We start from the raw sequence: 18,539 nt of genomic DNA, 5'->3' as shown, positions 1-18,539 counted from the left end.
CTGGCCATGATCTCTCCATGTTCCCAAGGATAAGACAAAAAGCATTTCTTTTTTTTAGGGAAGTGTAAACAAAAGCTAGAAATGGGATGAATAGAAGTGACATGATGGGATAGTAGACAGGAGAATGTTTTATTTGGGGACCATACTATTCTTAGGAGGCTGTTAAGGAGGGATTGTTTAGTGGTTTAGACTGAGAGAGGGCCAAAATTGGGGGAACATGGGAAAGGGAGAGAGTCAAAAGCTTAATTAAAGTTTAGTCATCCATATTGTTTCAGTTATTCAGTGGGCCAAGCAGTTCATGAGATCACTGATGAAGTCAAGAATGGGATCCCAGGCACTCAGAAAATAGGAGGAGTGCAAGTTCAAGACCAGCCTGGGCAACTTAGATCCTGTTTCAAAATAAAATAGGACTTGAAATGTGCTCAGCATCATCAGAGGCCACAGTGGGGAATCCATGAGTTTTATCTTAGTTGGAGAAGGGTGTTTCTTTGTAGTAATTCATTGCTAACACAAAAGGGTGAGGGGTGGGTTTCTTAACCATTGCTGTTTTTGAGGAGCACAGGTGCTTTGAGTAAAATTAACATTGTCAGTAAGAACAGTTATTTCATATACTTTAAAAAAGGATAATGTTAGTATATGTGCAAAACCAGGGCTGCAAAGGCCCCAATGTATGATTTTTGATCACAAAGAAAGAACTTCTGGACATTTTATTACTTATGTACTCTTTGGAAGTAGCAGGCCTGGATACAATGGAGGGCTGCACATACAAGCAGGAGAATATATCTACAAGAGAGATTGAATGCCTACTGCACGCATGGGTTTCTTCGTATGTTTTATGAGTGTGTGACTCTGTTTCACAACCAAGATCATTCTGCTTCGATCCCTACCTAAAGACTGGAGATGAGGGAAATGGTCAGCTTCCTTCCTTCTTGCCCCTCACAACACATTCTTGGAGGTCCTTCTTAGTTCACCTTCAGAAACAACAAACCTTCTTGGCACTGACTAGTGTTTACCCCAACGGTATCAAATCACTACCTAATTTAGAGGTGGTTGCATTCCTTTGATGTATTTCTTAAGAAGTCAATATTTAACTGGGTGTGGTGGCACATGCCTATGATCCCAGCCACTCAGAAAATAGGAGGAGTGCAAGTTCAAGACCAGCCTGGGCAACTTAGATCCTTTCTCAAAATAAAATAGGACTGGGAATATGGTTCCTGGGTTCAATTCCCAGTGCCTCAAATAATAATAATAATAATAATGACACCTTCATAACTACTCAGTTATGATAATAATATTATCAAGCAAAAAGTTTGAAGCCCCAGGTGTTCAATAAGGATGTTATCTTGACTGTGGATGGCAGTGCTCCTAGTCCTGCTTCCTTAGGAAAACCACTGATCTCGACTGCCCACTCCTGTACTGGAAATATCCCTTCCTTCCACTTCTCTAGGGACCTTACAATCTGGAAGCACTTGAGAGGTAAGACTTGATTTGTTTACTTATAAAACATTATGCATGAACTGCTATTCTTGCTGCTATGTATACCTATTGTGAGAATATTCTGGGCACTGTGGGGATCCCCATGGTGCTGAACCAAATGCAGACCTGAAATTAGTTGTTGATCTGGTCTGGGGGCTTTTTTGTTTGTTTTTGATTTTTAAATTTTCTTTTTAAAAAATTATTCATTTATTCTAATTTGTTATCCATGACAGCAGAATGCATTTTGATTCATAGTATACAAACAGAGCACAATTTTTCATTTCTCTGGTTGTACAGAAAGTAGAGTCACACCATTCTTGTCTTCATACATATACCTAGTGGTCTGGTTTTTTAGAGCAACAGTTTTCTAAGTGTGGTCCTAAACCAACAGCATAGGCTTGACATGGGAATTTGTTGGAAAATCAGGAGGTGGGGCCTAGCAATCTGTCTTTGATCAATCTAACAGCTGATCCTGATGCAGGGCTGTGTTTAAGATCATTGTGTTAGCCAGGCATGGTGGCACACACCTGTAATGCCAGTGACTCAGGAGGCTGGGGCAGGAAGATTGCAAGTTCTTGAGGCCAGCCTGGGCAACTTAGAGAGACCCTATCTCAAAAAATAAGAAGGGCTGTGGATGTGGCTCAGTGGTAGAGCACCTCTGAGTTTAATCCTTAATATCTTCCCCACCCAAAAAGAAAGAAAAAGATCCTTTGTGTTACAGGGTATGAAGCTGACTAAACTCTGGGAGCTAAATGTAAATCACTCATTTTATCCAAGCAATTTCCCCTCTCTTAGCTCTCTTGACCCAACAGTGGCCAGATTTTGGACATAAACTGTCAACAAAACAATTGTGCCACTTTTATACACTCAACTCTTGAAAAGTCTCAAGATTCTTAGACCCAGGTGAATCTCGAATTGTTAATTTTTTAATGGAAATCGGACAGATTCAACCCAGGGAAATTTCTATGCTAGTTTCTCCACATATAAAAATTACTCCTTCAATCAGTGGTCCTCAGTCTCAACTGAACATGAGGAACTTTAAAAATTACTGGAGCTCGGGTCACACCCCAAGGTTCTGATTTAATCAGTTTGGGGTGGAGCCTGAACAGGGAAATTTTCTTTTTTTTTTTTTTTTTTCTTTTTTTTTTAAAGAGTGGGGGAGAGAGAGAGAGAGAGAGAGAGAGAGAGAGAGAGAGAGAGAGAGAGAGAGAGAGAGAGAGAGAATCTTTTAATATTTATTTTTTAGTTCTCGGCGGACACAACATCTTTGTTTGTATGTGGTGCTGAGGATCGAACCTGGGCCTCACGCATGCCAGGCGAGCGCGCTACTGCTTGAGCCACATCCCCAGCCCCATTTTTTTTTTTTTTTTTTAATATTTATTTATTTTTTTTTTTTTTAGTTTTCTGCGGACACAACATCTTTGTTTGTATGTGGTGCTGAGGATCGAACCCAGGCCGCACGCATGCCAGGCGAGCGTGCTACCACTTGAGCCACATCCCCAGCCCAAACAGGGAAATTTTCAAAGCTGGTCCGTTCTGTTGCATTGCTGACAGAACTGCGACTAAAGAAGTTACCTAGAGAATCCAGCAGAGGGCGTCACGTCCATGCTTATCCGGGAAACCTGATAGCTGCAGTAAAGGACCAGGCTGCCGCATCGCTGCGGTTAAGGCTAGAAACTCCTGCCCTGACCCTGGCGTCCCCCGACCCTTTTGTGTTCTGGGATTCCTAGAAAGTTACTTTGCTGAATGACTGAGAGGCAAGTCGTGACCTCTCTAGTCCTTGATTTCTGTGTTTTTAAGATGGGAAGGGATTTGGCCTCCCTTCCTTCTTTCATTGTATATTGAACACCTTGAAATGGACAAGATGCTGATTTGAGGAAGGGAAGCATCAACACTGAAATGGATAAAACTCCTACATAAGAAGGGAGACTAGTAGTGAGATGGTAGTTTCCATCTGTTCCTATTTCAGGAAAGGAGACCTGTGGTACCCAAGGATGGTAAAGAAGACAACCAGGAACAATATAAAAGAGGAGGCCGAAGAGACCGAAATATGGAGACCTTGTATACCTTCATGTATTATGACACCTCATTTGCCTAATTGTCATAATGCCTAGCAAAGTGATCTAGTTCATTTTACAGTTGAAGAATTCAAGGCTCAGGGATGTTAAGTGATTGGCTTAAAATCACACAGCTGTTAAGCAGTAGTCAAAATTGAAACTGGGGTGTGTTTGACTTAACAGGGACTGTCTTATCCATCTCTCAAATTAGGAGTGTACTCCACTTCCCTCCCCAGATGTGTTAGCAAAGAAGGATTTCTTCCCCTTCCTTTCCACACCAGCCCTGGATACCGAGGGGTGCCTGGAAGAGATTCCACTCTGTTCCCTAGCTCTGCCCATCTTGTCCATCAGACCCCTTTCCCCCTGTGAAGGACAGACACCTGCTGAGTGACACCAATTTGCAGACTTCTTAAGTGTGAATGAAATTTCTAATAGGACTGGCTGCCCACAGGTTTCAGGCAGAGTTAGAAATAAAGAGAAATGCAAGAGGCAGGAAATGGGACCGAAGAGAGCTTGTTTGGAGGAACAGCGGAGGCAACAACAGCGGGAGCCTCTGGGTGGAAGTGAAGGTTCAGAGAAGTTAAGTACCTTTCCAAAGGTCATACAGCTAGCAAGCAGAGACGCTGTGTGAGCTCAGTTAATGGTTGCATTTTTTAGCCTTCCCTAAAAATGCACAATTCCCAACCCAATTTAAGTTTGTAAGTTCTCTGCTGCATGGGTAGAAGAGGAGGGTAGGAATAGACTGGAAAGGAAGAGGGAGGGCCTTTGAGTTTATTGCTTGAGAAATGTATCTCCACCTAGCGTCTCAGTATTGGGTTTGGTGCCTGCAGAGGGGCAAGGTGGTTTCCAAGCACAGACATCAAGAAAGGTTCCTAGTGGCTCAAAAGGCTAAGACAGGAGGATCACAAGTTCAAAGCCAGCCTCAGCAACCAAAAAATAAATAAGTAAAAAGGGCTGGGATGTGGCTCAGTGGTTAAGCACCCCTGGGTTCAATCCCTAGTAGCAATTTAAAAAAAAAGAAGAGGAGGGGGAGGAGGAAAAGAAAATGAGAAAAGAAAAGGCTGGGAAATGGTTACTCTGATCACTTTTGCCACAGTCAAGGCACTGGGTTTCCCCATCCTAGTTTTTCGTCTTCGTGACACCTCTGAGCGTCAGGACAGAAGCAGATTCTGGGGCAAAGAAATTCCTTGCACACAAGTCCATGGCCCTCTGGCTTCACAAGAGGACTGGGCAGGTCTGACCAGCTCCATGTGGACCAGAACCAGGTGTGTTGTCCACCTTGCCTGGGCACTCAGCATCTGGACACCTCCGCATCATGAGCACGTGCCCCTTTGTGCCAGCACTCGCTGTGGCTCTCTCAGGCCAGAATCCACCTGGCCTGTGAGTCCCATGGTGGGGACTCTTACATGTTTGTTGTGTTAATGGGTGAATAATTAAGGGGGATTCTTTCTCCTTGCCCTGTAGTTGGGATGCAGAAGCAGCCAGGGCACTGTGAGGACAGACTCCGTCCCCTCCCCTCACATACTATAGACCATCCTTGTTTCCCGAGGAGTCTGCCTGGGCACAGGGGCATGCCAAGTGGTTTCCTGTGGTGGTTTCTAGGAGACATAGAAGGCACAGGAAGGAACCTGTGGAAGGACAGTCAGAAAGGGGGCCCCGCCCATGCCCTGCACCCTGCTGCTGGGGCCAGCACCATGCGGTAGACTGGGACTTGTTGTTGAGAGGTTAAACAACAACAAAATCACTAGTCTTCCAGATGGGGCTAACCGGTCCTTAGCCTTGGCAGCCACCCCACTCCCAGTCTTGGACCCACCAGGGGTGGGGGTGGGCTAGCCCAATGGACACTCCTGCAAGGACGGCCAGCATTTGCCCCTTCTCCCATTACCAAGTTCATCTCTTCTCATTGCTCCTCCCTTGTTTCTGCACAAGACAGGGAGAAATTTTCTTACTATTTTTTTTCTTTTTTATACTGGGGTATTCTATTTTCTATAATAAGCATATTTCCTGTAATAATGGGAAAATCTTATCTTTAGAGGGAAGCAGACAGGTATCTCATTTTCTCTACCTTCATGAATCATAAGGCACTTTACTGTTCCAGAAAAGGGGGGAAAAAAGAAAACTCCAGATAATGGTGGCCCCCACCACAGGTCCCACCTCCCACTCCTTCAGGTTTACTTAATTCAAGGTGAAAATCCTCCCGGGGGTTAAGTCTCACTGTGGTGCCCTGGGAATGCAGGGCAGAAATGGGAGGAAGAGGGAAATGATTGTGGGTATCGGGAGGCTGGAACCCCAGCCCAGGCATCCCCTCCTTGAAGGCATAGGCTGAGTCCCCTGGTTCATTTCTCCCGCAGTGTGACACTGATGGAGGAGTGGCGAGGCCCTCCCCGCCTGGGCCAGCCTCTAATTGCACTGGCAGGGCACATCCGCTCCTTAATTAGCAAAAGCCACAATATCCTGGCAGCCCAGAGAGCATGGCCCTAATTGCATTTCTGCAGCAGCTGAGGGATAATTACCCTTCCCTATTGGTGCTTTTAATTCTTTAGCTTCTTAATTGCGAGCTCTTCCTCTTGAGTCCACCCCTCCACCCTTCGGTTGATTTTTCCCATCCAGAGTGGGGAAGGGCTTTCCTGGAGATGGAGAAATTGAAGGTCTGGGGAGGGATGATGTGGAGAATGTTAGCAGCACCAGCTCCGAGGCCAGCCCCTTCCAGCCATCAGCCAGAAACTGGGCACAGTCTTGTGTGGGTCTGAGAAAACGCCAGGAAGTTCTTTCGCACCTGGCACGCTGGCGGGTGCCTGTGATCCAGGTGACTTGGGAGGCTAAGGCAGGAGTATTGGAAATTCCAGGCCAGCCTGGGCAATTTAGTGAGACCCTATCTTAAAAATAAAAAGGGCTAGGGGTGTAGCTCAGTGTTAAAGTGCCTGTACGTTCAATATATAGTATCACCAAAAAAAAAAAAAGTTTGTATATGGGAAAAGTATCCCTCCCTAGAAGGATAAGACCTTTTAAGCTTCAGGGAGCCAAGTCTCACCCCTTCCCCATTTAATCCATCATGGGACAGCAAGGAATATATTGTCAAATTTCTCTTAAAATAAAAAATAATAAGCTGTGTTTCCTCAACACTGTTGAGAGAGAGCTAGTACATCAACCTTGCTGTGTTATTTCACAAACAGACTCAAGCCTAGGACTAGAGAGCAAGTCTAACTAGGGTGTAAGGTACTATTAGGAGAGGTTAGTCCCCTAGTCCTTTAGGAAGCTTGCAGATGAACTTCAGGTGGTAATAAGCTAAACAGTCTCACAAAGGGGATTTGGAGAGAGTCTCTGAAGCTCTCTGGATACCACCTTACGGGCCGCCTGTCCACAAGAACAACCCTGGCTTGAAAGTCATCAGCAGGTGACTTCCCTGTTCTAAGCTCCCCCTGCTTAGCACACAGCCTGGCCCTTGATGTATGAAATAGTTGGCAAAGAGGCAAAGTTCAGACAGAGTAGGATTCTGTGATGTGAAAAGAATAAATCCATTTTCCTTGGCTTTTTATATACAAAGCCATTGAAGATGGACTTGAGTTGATGATAGCACTGGTTTTCTAAAATTTCTAAAAGTCTTTAACCTGGGTTGAGGAAAAATCTAAATATTGGAAAGAAAAGATAATACTGCGATCATCTCAGAGAAATGTACCTTGAAACAGTGACCTGCCCTTGAGCCCACCAAGTCCCACTACCCACTTCTAGTTTCCTTCCTCTGAATTTAGAGCTGTCCCCTTAGCAACGCGTGTTTCCATGGTTTCCTCCATGACAACGATTCCCCAACCCCTCCTCTCTTTTGCTTCATGACATTAATGGGTGATAGGGATCCTCAGTGTGGCCACTCCACGTAACCATGGTAACAATTAACTGAACCTTCATTTATCTTTTGTGAAGAGGACTAGGGAATATGAAGCTTTTGATTTGGAGGGGGAGGCAGAGAAAAGGGTGGGCCCGGGGCTAGAGCTGTCATTTTCATAAAGAGGAGGTTAAAGGACTTGTCCTAATACTAATTGGTCTAGTTCATACATGTGTTGAACCTCTAGTTTAAACATGACTAAGCTCTAGGGAATCAAAGGTGACAAGATATAGCCCCTAATCTTGAAAAGTTGATAATCCAACACTGAAGCTCCCGGTCCCGCTGAACTCAGGTGGACTCCTTTAGGAGGTGGCTCCTGATAGCAACATCATAATCAGGCATCTGTTTGCTCCTAGCATCTCCTCTCGCAGCTACCAAAACAAGACTGCCAAACAAGACTGCATGCGTACTCACATCGAGACTTCTTCAAGGCTGTTATCAGAGAGTTTGCCCTGGAAGGAACTGTGACTCCCCTTTCTCTTAGAGAAGAGGGAACAAGTGCCTATCCCCCTAAATAGTGCACTTGGTGCAGGGAGAAGGAAAATTAATAAACAAACAGACCTGTCCAACTCCAATGCTACAAGGGACTGGGATGAGCTTTAGTTCCAGAGATCACCAGTACTTACCTGTCAAAGCCTTCCTGGGAAGTGGCTGCTCTGCTTTTATACTGAATTAGAAGGCTGTCATCTCCATCTATCCAGCTTTTCTACTTGTCAGTGAAAATTCAGGCCAAAAAGGACAGCTGCAAAGAATGAAAGTGGAAAGAAAAAGAAAAGGTAAAATAACCATGGGACACTGAAGCGGAGTGGAGTGAATCTAAAAGTTGGGATACCTGTTTGTCATAGTTAATGCTGTTCTTCCCTCTTCTGTTTGTCCTCACCCCTGGCTAATTCTGAGGACCAATTCTGCACTTCTAGGGGAAGTCACAAAAATCCCTGGGTCCCTATATGCTGATACCGATAACCTGCTCTGACTTGGAAAGATGATCATGATGTACCATAAAATAAAATTTTAAAAAGCCACGGAGCAATGTATTATGCAAGTATGTACAAGTAGCTAGGTAGAAAGGTTCATCTTTGCAAGTCAAACACAATCTGAACTAACCCAGGTAAATCCCAGATCTTGGGTCCCAGAACTCAGTTCTGTCCTTTGCTTCTGAATAGAACTAAGGCAGATTCAATCATTCTGGGTACCCTGTTCACTCAGCTACTCAGAAAAGGATAAATGGCATCCTCTTATTGGTTAACAAGGCAATACACAACAGCCAATAAGAGAATTGTTCTTCCTTTCTGGCCAATAAAATCTCAGTTATCTTCTTGAAAGGAAGTAAACCCTTTGTCCATAAAGAAATGAAAAGAAAGGGAATACTAATTTTAAAAAAAACTACTGTTGCTATGGGACATTACTGATGTGATCAATGATAGGCTGTGCCAAAGAATTAATAAAGAAAAGCACTTCTTTGGGGAAAAAAGTACAAAAAGCAGACCAGCTGTCTGGTCTGGTGTAAAAGGAAGTTTCTATAGTAACATGTAAGAGAAAGGCATTTTAATGTAAACGCCCCACAACTATATCTAACCTGTCCACTTAGGGCATTTTTTGGCCTTAAACTTCCATTGAAAATATAGAAATTTTTAAAAATTATATTAGCAATGGATGAAGAAGAGAAAAGGAAGAATGTTTATTTGCTGATGAAGGGCATTACAGACAAAGAGATAATGGTCACTATCTGAAACATGGAGATCTTCTCCTTCCCTGCATTATTAAGTGATAATTCAATTTAAAACAAGGTTTTGTTTTAGAAATAGAAAGCTATCAGCTCTTTAATGAGAAGAATTCTAGATGAAATAATGCATAGAACATAGGTCATTCTTAGTAACCTACTAATGGTTTATTCTTAAATCATTCTGAGATTGCTATGATTGCTTTAGTGAAATTATGGGTAAAATGGTTTTCCACCCAGATGTTACACATGAACACAGGCAGGTGAGATTGACAAGTCAAAAGTGGAGTCAATATTTGTCAATCAAGGGAAAGGTAAAAAATGGGAGGATTAGAAGCTCTAAGTGCTGTGTTTGCTAGTTATGAAGCCAAGGCTGGGGAAAAAGAAAAGAGAATCTTGAACAAAGTGCAAGTAATGCTAGGGACTGCTTGTTAAGAGGAAAGTGTTTCTACCTCCCTGTGCTTTCTTTGAGGTCTGTGGGAAGAGGCGATTCAAAATCCAGGTCCCTTCCCTTGCAAAGAGGTGTTTGCAGGAGATGACTGACAAACCAAGGAGAAAATCTCTCTGCAGTAGACCGCCTTGGACAATATGCCTGTTTCCCTCTTGTTTAACCCATGAAGAACAAGCCTATGGGGGATAGGGAGGAATCAGCTTCTACAGTATAAAGAAAGAAATTGGGCAGGGGGTGCTGAGAACCAAACTGCGAATCCCAAAGAAACTACAGGGAAGGCTACAATTACTTCTGTGAAACGTGGGTGGGGTGGGGTGGGGTGGGAAGGATTGCAAGGGTATTTGCCTGGCGCCTTGAATTAAACGGAAAAAATTCACCCTCCAGGATTTCCCTGGCCCGGCCTTGTGTGCGGTGGGGGCGGAGGGGGAGTGGATTATGTGGGAGCAGTGATGACTTTCACTCAGCTAGGGGAAGGCAGGGATTCCCAGGAGACATTTTAAAGAATCAAGGTGCTTATGAATAATCAGTGGCCAAAGCCCCTCCACTCACTGTAACCAAGGCAACTGGAGGCAGGGGCTTGCAGTTGGTTGCCTGGTAACCACGCTAGTGCGGGCGTCGGGTCCGCTCTTCTCCTCCCCCACCTTCGTTAGCCCTTTTGTGACAGCTTTTTCCCTTCTGCGGCTTTTTTCATCCCTGGGAAAACAATCATCTCTGATCCTCGTACAGAGGGCATTTGGAGCTCCATTGGATTAAAAAAGAAAGAAAGAAAGAAAGAAAGAAAGAAAGAAAGAAAGAAACTTGATGTTCATTTTGGGCAAATTTAATCTATACCCAAAGGTTGGCGCCCATATAAAATGTGCATCTTACCTCAGCTTCAATATCTTCTCTATTCCACGCTTTTTCCTCCATTCACTCCCAGCAAGGGGTACGGAGATTGTGGGGAGGGAGAGGGAGAGAGAGAGGCAAAGAACTCAGATGCGGCGAGTTTTCATAGAACACCAATGCCTGGAGCTCCCAATAAACTGTCTCGCTTGCTCCTGTGCTCACCGCGTGCAGGCGCGCCTTTTCTTCCCCCACACTGCCTGCACTTGGCGCTAAATTTTTCCTCTGGTTGTAGCGAAAGGGACATGGAATGATCTCCTGGAAACCAACACAAACTCCTGGAGAAATGAGGAAGACGAGTCCTTCCTTCCTCTGCAAGCCCTATCTCACCTCCTGGCCTCCTCTGGGTTGTGTCTGAGAGATTGTAGCGAGTAGCTGGGAGGTCGAGGTCAAGTGCCAACACCTCCCAGGCTATCCGGGAATTAGGCGCTATCCAGTTTCTGATGCTGAAACTGGAATATTGGATTCGCTGGAGAGGGGTTACAGGGATTTTCAACAGTCAGATTCAGACCTCAGGCAGGAACCCGACGGGTGGAAAAGCGGGATGAGAACCTATCTGAACTAGTTGCGGTTTTGATTTTTTTTTTTTTTAAGCAGATGGGGCTCCCCTGGGAGCGATTCCCTGCGCTTCATTTCCCTTCCCATGTTAATGGGATCATTTGCTGCAGTCGCAAAGGGTGGAAAGAAGGGCCCTTCGCACCGAGATGATTACCTATTTGTTTTCCAGCACTTTCCACATCCACGTACACCCCTCCCTCGTCGGTTCTGAGCTTTCAGAGTGTTTGCAAGCACAGTCCCGGAACTCTCGGTGCACAGATCTTGTGGAACGCCGAATCTGGCCGCTTTTCTTCACGCAACAGGTCTGCTGCACCTGGAATCTAAGAAACAAGGAGTACAGGAGCGCAGCGGCGACCGAGGGCTTGGAGTGGCTGGGTTTCGAGGGCGTATATTCCCGAGGCTTGTGGGGCCGCTTCTCTCACTCCCACAGAGCAAGACAAACAGCAAAGCGGCTTCACCCCCGGGTGGATAGGAGAACTAGATGTCCCCACAACTCGAATTGGCAAGCACCAGGTTGGGGCGCTCTGCTGCCAGGCTCCAGAGCCTCCTTCCCTCCCCTTCAGTTTGGTGGCGTGCACCTTACCGTCAGCGATGCCAAACTCCGCGGTCCACCCCAACCCCCAGCCTCCCGGGCAGCCCAGGTTCGGATTAGCGAGTCTCGGCTCCAGCTAGCCGCTCCTCCAATTCGTAGCCCTTAATCTGGGGAAGGGGCTGGACAGGATCTTTAGCTGAAATTTTACCTGGCACAGATTGCTACAGCCCGGGAGAAAGATGGCTTGCTCTCCACTTTTTTTCTGGAAGAAAGTCCCCTCACCACCCTGCTGCCGGCCCATTGCTGCTCCCCAGAAAGCTACCAAGCAAGCTGCAGAGCAGGGGCGCGGAGAAAGGGATGGGGTTTGACAAGCTATCTTGTGAAACACCCCTTGAATACTTGCCTCTCTCGGGCGGTCTGTCTTATCCTAGGAGTGGCCGCGCTGCTAGAGTGGGAGGCAGGTCTGGAATTTCGGCACGATCTCCCGGTGTAGACGCAGTGGACGTGGCTGCGGGGGCTAGGGGAGAACAGCTGCTTTAAAGCCGAAACCAACCCACAGGTGGCCTGTCAGGGACACGGACGTTCATGACGTCATCCCGAAGGCGAGCGGAGGGGCGGGGGTGTCACAACTCTTCACATCAAAAGTCCCTTGTGGCCATGGTAACAGCTCCTGGGGGTCCGCGCGCGCCAGCAACCAGCTGCCAGCAGCCTATTTTTCTCTCCGGCTGATATGGCGCTCGGCTGGAGTCCCGTCGGACTTAGTTGCGAATCCAGCGAGGCCCTCACCAGTCCGGGGTCCACCTCTCAATCTCGTCCTTGGGAAAGATTAGACTCCCAGAGGGCTACCATGCAGAATCCTTCATTTCCTCAGGGACATTTCTATCCTCCTTCCACCAGACCTTAGCAGGCTGGATCTGGTTCACCTGATCTCATACAGAGGTGTTCTCCCTGAACTCAAGGATGCGAAAGCTCCGCTTCTCATACACTTTCCACCCACACTGTCCCTGGGCGTCCACACAGAACCCCCTGGTATTTCAGAAAACGGCCAACACTACGGGGGAGGGGGGCGGTGGAGAACATCCACCGATCTAGAATGCATTTGGAGGTCAAAAACTGGTGGGCAACAAACCAAATGAGACACGGAAGTATTTACCAATCTCCTACAAGATTTTAAAAATTGATTGGAAGATAACACACAGAAATATGAGTTTTCCAAATCTCTGCAATCTGGCGCTGGTGTTTCTGCCTGCTGTGGAGAAGCCCTGACCCTGGGTAGGAAGGACTGGGATCGAGACCTGCATAGGACCCCCCCTTCTCCATTTTTTATCAATGTCACCAATGCTATTCGTCATTTACCTTTTCTATTTTTTCCTATAGTAAAGAGGCCGGGTTTTGAGAGCGTACATTCCCAAGAGGAAATAAAATTGTATGAGTAGGGGAAAAAATTGTTCCCACCTCACTTACTTACTTACTTCATTGATGTTACTTCTTAGTTTTCTGTGTAAGTCTCCCCACGCTGGTCAACAGGGGCTGTCATGGCTTGGCTCAGGTGTCATTCTCCATTCACTATTGGCGGATGCCCAACAGGTCTAGCCCTGAACTAACATTCACATCTGTGCTGCTTACATCCTGACAACACAGGCAGTAGGACATTTCCTGCTAGTACCACAGGGGTTTTGTTTTAATTTTTTTCTACTTCAAAATATGCAGGTATTCGGAAACATTTAAAGATCATATTTTTCATTCATCACTCAGATATTTGGTCACAGAGAAATAATAATGATAATAATAGTAATTATTATATTCATTATTATTTTTTGTGATGCTGGAAATTAAACTCAGAGCTTCCAGAAATAACATTCTTTACATTTTTTTTAATTTAGGGAAAGCTATTTTATTTATAAATACATGGAGAAATGGAAAGAACAAAAAAATTCAAACCACTTCTAGGCTCAACTGTGTCGTTATGTAAACCTAACAGTGTTTTACATTTTCTGATTGGTAGGTTAAATATAGCTGTAAAACATATTTTCATGAACCCAACTAACCAACCAAAGTAACAATTAAAAAAATCACTACTAACACCAGGTGTCATGGCATAGGCCTGTCATCCCAGCAACTTGGGAGAATGAGGCAGGTGAGGCCAGCCTCAGCAAATTAGAGAGGCCCTAGCAAATTAGTGAGATCCTGTCTCAAAATAAAAAAAGAACTGGGGATGTATCTCAGTGGTAAAGTGCCCCGGGTTCAATTCCCAGTACTGAAGAAAAAACAAAAACAAATAAACGGAAAACCCACTACCAACTCTCTCCCACAAAGTCACAATCAGCATAGTCATTAAACAGGCATTTGAATATATGCAATGATCTCTCCCCTTTAGAATTCCCCCCAAGGAAAAATAGACTTCTATTTATATACTTGCTCTCCTGTGCAATTGTCTGGAAATATTGGTTGAAAGCAAATGTAAATTTATACTAGAGAATTCTAAATCTTACCCAGTGTGGATTATTTCTAGGCTATTTAGGAAAATGAGTGCAGGGGAAAGATCACACCATCTCCATCTCTTGGTAGGAAACAGTTAGGTTTCTGGGTAGTTAGTGTATGGAATCCTTCAGCCTTTCTTCATTTCACCAGATTTGTCTCTAACAGCACGTTTTTCTTGGAGCTATTCCATTTGGAATCTTAGAACTGTCAGCTATAGATGAAATGAGAGTAACTGTATTAATACTTTAATTCCTGTCTTTATAAAACCCTTGATATTTCACCACACATTTCACATGGTGTATCCAACTTGATTCTAAATGCTGCCCATTCTATACATGAAGAAGCAGAACTCAGACTGTTTAGTTCATCTTGAAGTACTAGGGATCTTTCTGCTGAAGAGCCCTGATTGTTTTCCTTGTATGAGTTATTGAAATTATTCATTAAGTAGAAATAAAAAAGACAATTTATAAAAATGGAAGATAGGGCTGGGGTTGTGGCTCAGTGGAAGAGTGCTTGCCTAGCAAGTATGAGGCACTGGGTTCGATCCTCAGCACCACATAAAAATAAAAGAAAATAAAGATAGTGTGTCTACCTAAAACTAAAAAATAAACATTTTTCTTAAATGGAAAGACAACTGACATACGAATATTTGGACTTGTTCTGCTTTATTTAAAATAGAGCCAGGAACAGTGGCACACTCCTAAAATCCCGGTATCTCAGGAGGCCAGACTCAGCAATTCAATGAGATCCTCAGCAACTTAGCAAGAACTTGTCTCAAAATTTAAAAAGGTATGGGAATGTAGCGCAGGGGTAAAGCATCCCTGGGCTCAATTCCCAGTACCAAATAAATAAATAAAAATAAAAAAAATATAAATCATACAAATTTGTGGTATCATTTTTCACATACTGAATTGACAAAAATAAAAATCTACTTCCTAATGCTGGAGAAGGTGTGGTAAAATAGAGGTTGTAAGTTGTATAAATTCAGTGAAAAGCAGTTTTACTAGTTGTATCAAGAGGCATATTCATGTTCACACTCTTTAGGTGGGTTCTTCTTCTGAATATCTATTCTAATTTATAAAATAATCTTAAATAGAGGAAATGCTGGATACAAAGAAGTATTATTTAGTATTTTTAAAAGTGGAAACAACAGCTGGTTACTGTGGTCCATGCCTGTAATCTCAGCAATGCAGGAGGCTGAGGCAGCAGGATCACAAGTTCAAGGCCAGCCTCAGCAACTTAACAAGACCCTGTCTTAAAATAAAATTTAAAAAAGAAAGAAAAGAAAAAGCAGAAGCAACATTAATATCCAACAATAGGGGACTGGCATATCAGCTATTGAATGGATAAAATGTTCTACCAACTCTAAAATTCATGGATGTGGAACCTATAGATATAGAGGGCCAGGTATATGCTTTTAAAAAAAATAAACTTCATAAAAGGAAACATGAATAGAGAAAATAGGCATAATAAAATGTCAAAGAAAGATATGAGTAGAATACAGAACTACCTTCATAGTTGTGATTAAAATAATGGCTTTAAAATTTTTAAAAGCTCGCATACATTAACAAAATAGAAGAGAGGTACATCAGAGTGTGATAAAGTTTCTGCTAAAATACAGAGATTACAGATGGCTTTAAAAATTTTTCCTTTTATCATGTTTCCCAAATTTTCTGAAATATGATCATGTAGTTTCTATAATTAAAAATGTAATATGATAGAAATAGGGGAGTAGAAGGTGTTTTTCAGGCATCTATTACTTATCTAGTGCTGTTCCAGATGGACATAATCAGGACAGGTGTGGAGACTGGGTCTCAGAACTGTGTAGGTCATTTCAGATCTTGCCTGGGGTATTTGGTGACCATGAGATGGTTTGAGTTTATCAGCAAAGAGCTGATAAGGGACATTTGGTTGTTAGTCAAGTCAGATACATCATCAACCCAGCTGGCCTTCTCTCCAATAAGCTTGCTTCTGTTCCTGGCATCTATTTCTCCATCACATTTCCTTCCAAACTCGAATTAATAATAATGATGATGTTAATAATAATATTTCCCTTACATTTTTATAGTGGTATTTCACGTTTTTTATGCTTTTACATACAGTATTTCATATAACTTTATGATAGCTACTACTAAAAAAAACCCTGAATTAGATGTTATATCATTTAATTACACAATTATTTAATCTCTGGTTAAGTAATTTGCCAGAAGCCACACAGCTGGTAAGTGATGGATTCATCCATAATTTGACTTCTAGACATTCCCTCCTCACAGGAAAAAGGCAGCTTAATTAGAAGTAACAATGCTCCTCCTTTCTGTTACTGTAACCAATACCTGAGATGATCAACTTAAAAAGGAGGAAAGTTCATTTTGACTTACAGTTTCAGATGTTTCAGTCCATGGTTGATTGGCAATGCTGCCTCTGGGGCCGTGGTGAGACAGCACACCAGGGCTCATGCACAGTGGGAGCAAAACTTACCACTCCTTAGTGGCCAGAAACAAAGAGAAAGGAAAAGGAGCTAGAGTCCCAATATTTCCTTCAAGGGCTTGCCCCCAATGACCTAAGACCTTCTACGAGGCCCCACCTACTACTATCACCAAGCTGAGACTAAAATGTATGATATATATATATATATATATATATATATATATATATACACACACACATATATAAAATGTACATTATATATAATGTAATATATATGTGTGTGTGTGTGTATATATATATATATATATATAATATGTATATATATATATGTAACATTGTAACATTTTTTAAGCTTGCAGTTAAGTGACATTAAGTAATATATATTTTGAGATCCAGGGGCCTAAGTTTTAGCTTGCAGACAGGGTGGCCAAAGGTAAAAAGAAGGCAAGAAGCTAGAACCAAGGCACTAGCATTAACCTAGCATAGTAGATTGATGATGTATCTGTGCCAGCATCTGTGTTGTGAAGAATGGCTGATCTCTTAAGAAAAATGGAGCAAGAACAGTTGGATCCATGGACACAGAGAACCAGTAAGGAAACTGCTAATTACTCAGACTCTGGATGTAGATTATTTTATGTTTCCCCATGGGAAATAAAACTCTAAGACTGAGTCCTGGTGGAGGTCTGAATTGAGAGCATGTCTTGGTGCAAAAACCCCAACAGAGGTATTACACTCAAATCTGTGGTAGGGGCAGGTAAACCTCTCAATTCCATAAAGGCAAATGCAAACTGTGACTACAGTTTTAAAATAAGACCATGATAGCTATGAATGAGCACCATCAGACACTGTATAAAGGATTTCCAAAGAACTTCAGATAGAGAGACAATCAGTAAAGTCTAAATATAAATACAGTCATCCCTAGGTATCCATGGAGATTTGTTTCAGAACCCCTGAGGACACAAAAATCTGCAGATGCCCAAGCCCTTATTAAAATGGTATAATATTTGTATATAACTCATGCATATCCTCCCATGTACTTTAAATCATCTCCAGATTACTTATAATACAGAATACAAAGCAAATGCTAAGTAAAAAGTTGTATACTATATTGTTTCTGGGAAAGAAAAGCTAGTACCTATTCAATACAGATACAATTTTTTTCAAATATTTTTATTCATAGTTAGCTGAATTCATGGATGTGGAACCTATAGATATAGAGGGCCAGGTATATGCTTTTAAAAAAAAATAAACTTCATAAAAGGAAGGAATAGCTGGCCACAGTGGTGCATGCCTGGACTCTCAGCAACTCGGGAGGCTAAGGCAGGAAGATTACAAGTTTGAGGCCAGCCTCAGCAACCTTAGTGAGACTCTGTCTCAAAATAAAAAATAAAAAGGACTACAGATGTAGCTTAATGGTAAAGCACCACTGGGTTCAATCCCAGTGTAAAAATATCCACAACAAAAACCAGAAGGAACAGAATCCATAATGAAACAGCAGCTGATGCATTTTTAAAGTAATACGTAAATTAGAGAGAAAAAGAATTTAAACGAATGAAGCTTAATGGATGAATTAAACAGCTGACTAATCATAGCAGAGGAGAGAATTATGAATCTCACCATCATGTATATCCACAAGAATGGAGTCCTAATTAGAATAAGATATATTCCATACTTGTATAATTATACCAAAATGGATTTCACTGTATAACTAAAAAGAATGAATAAAAAAATTTGAAAAAAAATTATCTTGAATTTAGCAGAGAGATAAATTGATGGGAAATATCAGACAGTAAGAGGCAAGAATGAGTAAATGAGAAGGACCAAGGTATTTCTAACAGATATTACAAAGGAGAGAATAAAGAGATGAGGAAGGAGCAATATTAGAAATGACCATGGTTAAGAATGTTTCAGAATTTATTAAAATTCCAAAACCTGACCACCTTTCACAGTGTTTCTTCCAACTTGAACCTGGAAGGATGGCTCCCTTGAAGAAGGGGTCAAGAAGAGGAAGATCACTCTGGCATCAATGAGTGCTTCCATGGAGTGGTCTTTGAGAATCATGCCCCTTGGGAACT

The 18,539-nt window shown here is 42.9% G+C and overlaps 2 long non-coding RNA genes across 2 annotated transcripts; one reads left to right on the top strand and one right to left on the bottom strand.

Moving 5' to 3' along the window:
- Window positions 1–1,171: 1,171 nt before the first annotated feature.
- LOC124088962 (uncharacterized) lies at window positions 1,172–9,070 on the top strand. The gene is made up of 3 exons (XR_006850536.2): window positions 1,172–1,476; window positions 3,446–3,549; window positions 7,770–9,070. It is a non-coding gene; the product is annotated as an uncharacterized LOC124088962 (long non-coding RNA).
- On the bottom strand, window positions 7,975–12,107 carry LOC124088973 (uncharacterized). Its single transcript, XR_009226169.1, has 3 exons — window positions 11,608–12,107; window positions 10,134–11,344; window positions 7,975–8,155 (listed from the first exon to the last, which is right to left on the bottom strand). It is a non-coding gene; the product is annotated as an uncharacterized LOC124088973 (long non-coding RNA).
- Window positions 12,108–18,539: the final 6,432 nt, after the last annotated feature.

Source organism: Marmota monax, unplaced genomic scaffold, assembly GCF_021218885.2.
Source record: "Marmota monax isolate L192 unplaced genomic scaffold, Marmota_monax_Labrador192_F-V1.1 WCK01_AAM20220418_F8-fsc00005, whole genome shotgun sequence".
NCBI classification, from domain to species: domain Eukaryota; kingdom Metazoa; phylum Chordata; class Mammalia; order Rodentia; family Sciuridae; genus Marmota; species Marmota monax.
This window is presented reverse-complemented; position numbering and strand designations above follow the sequence as displayed.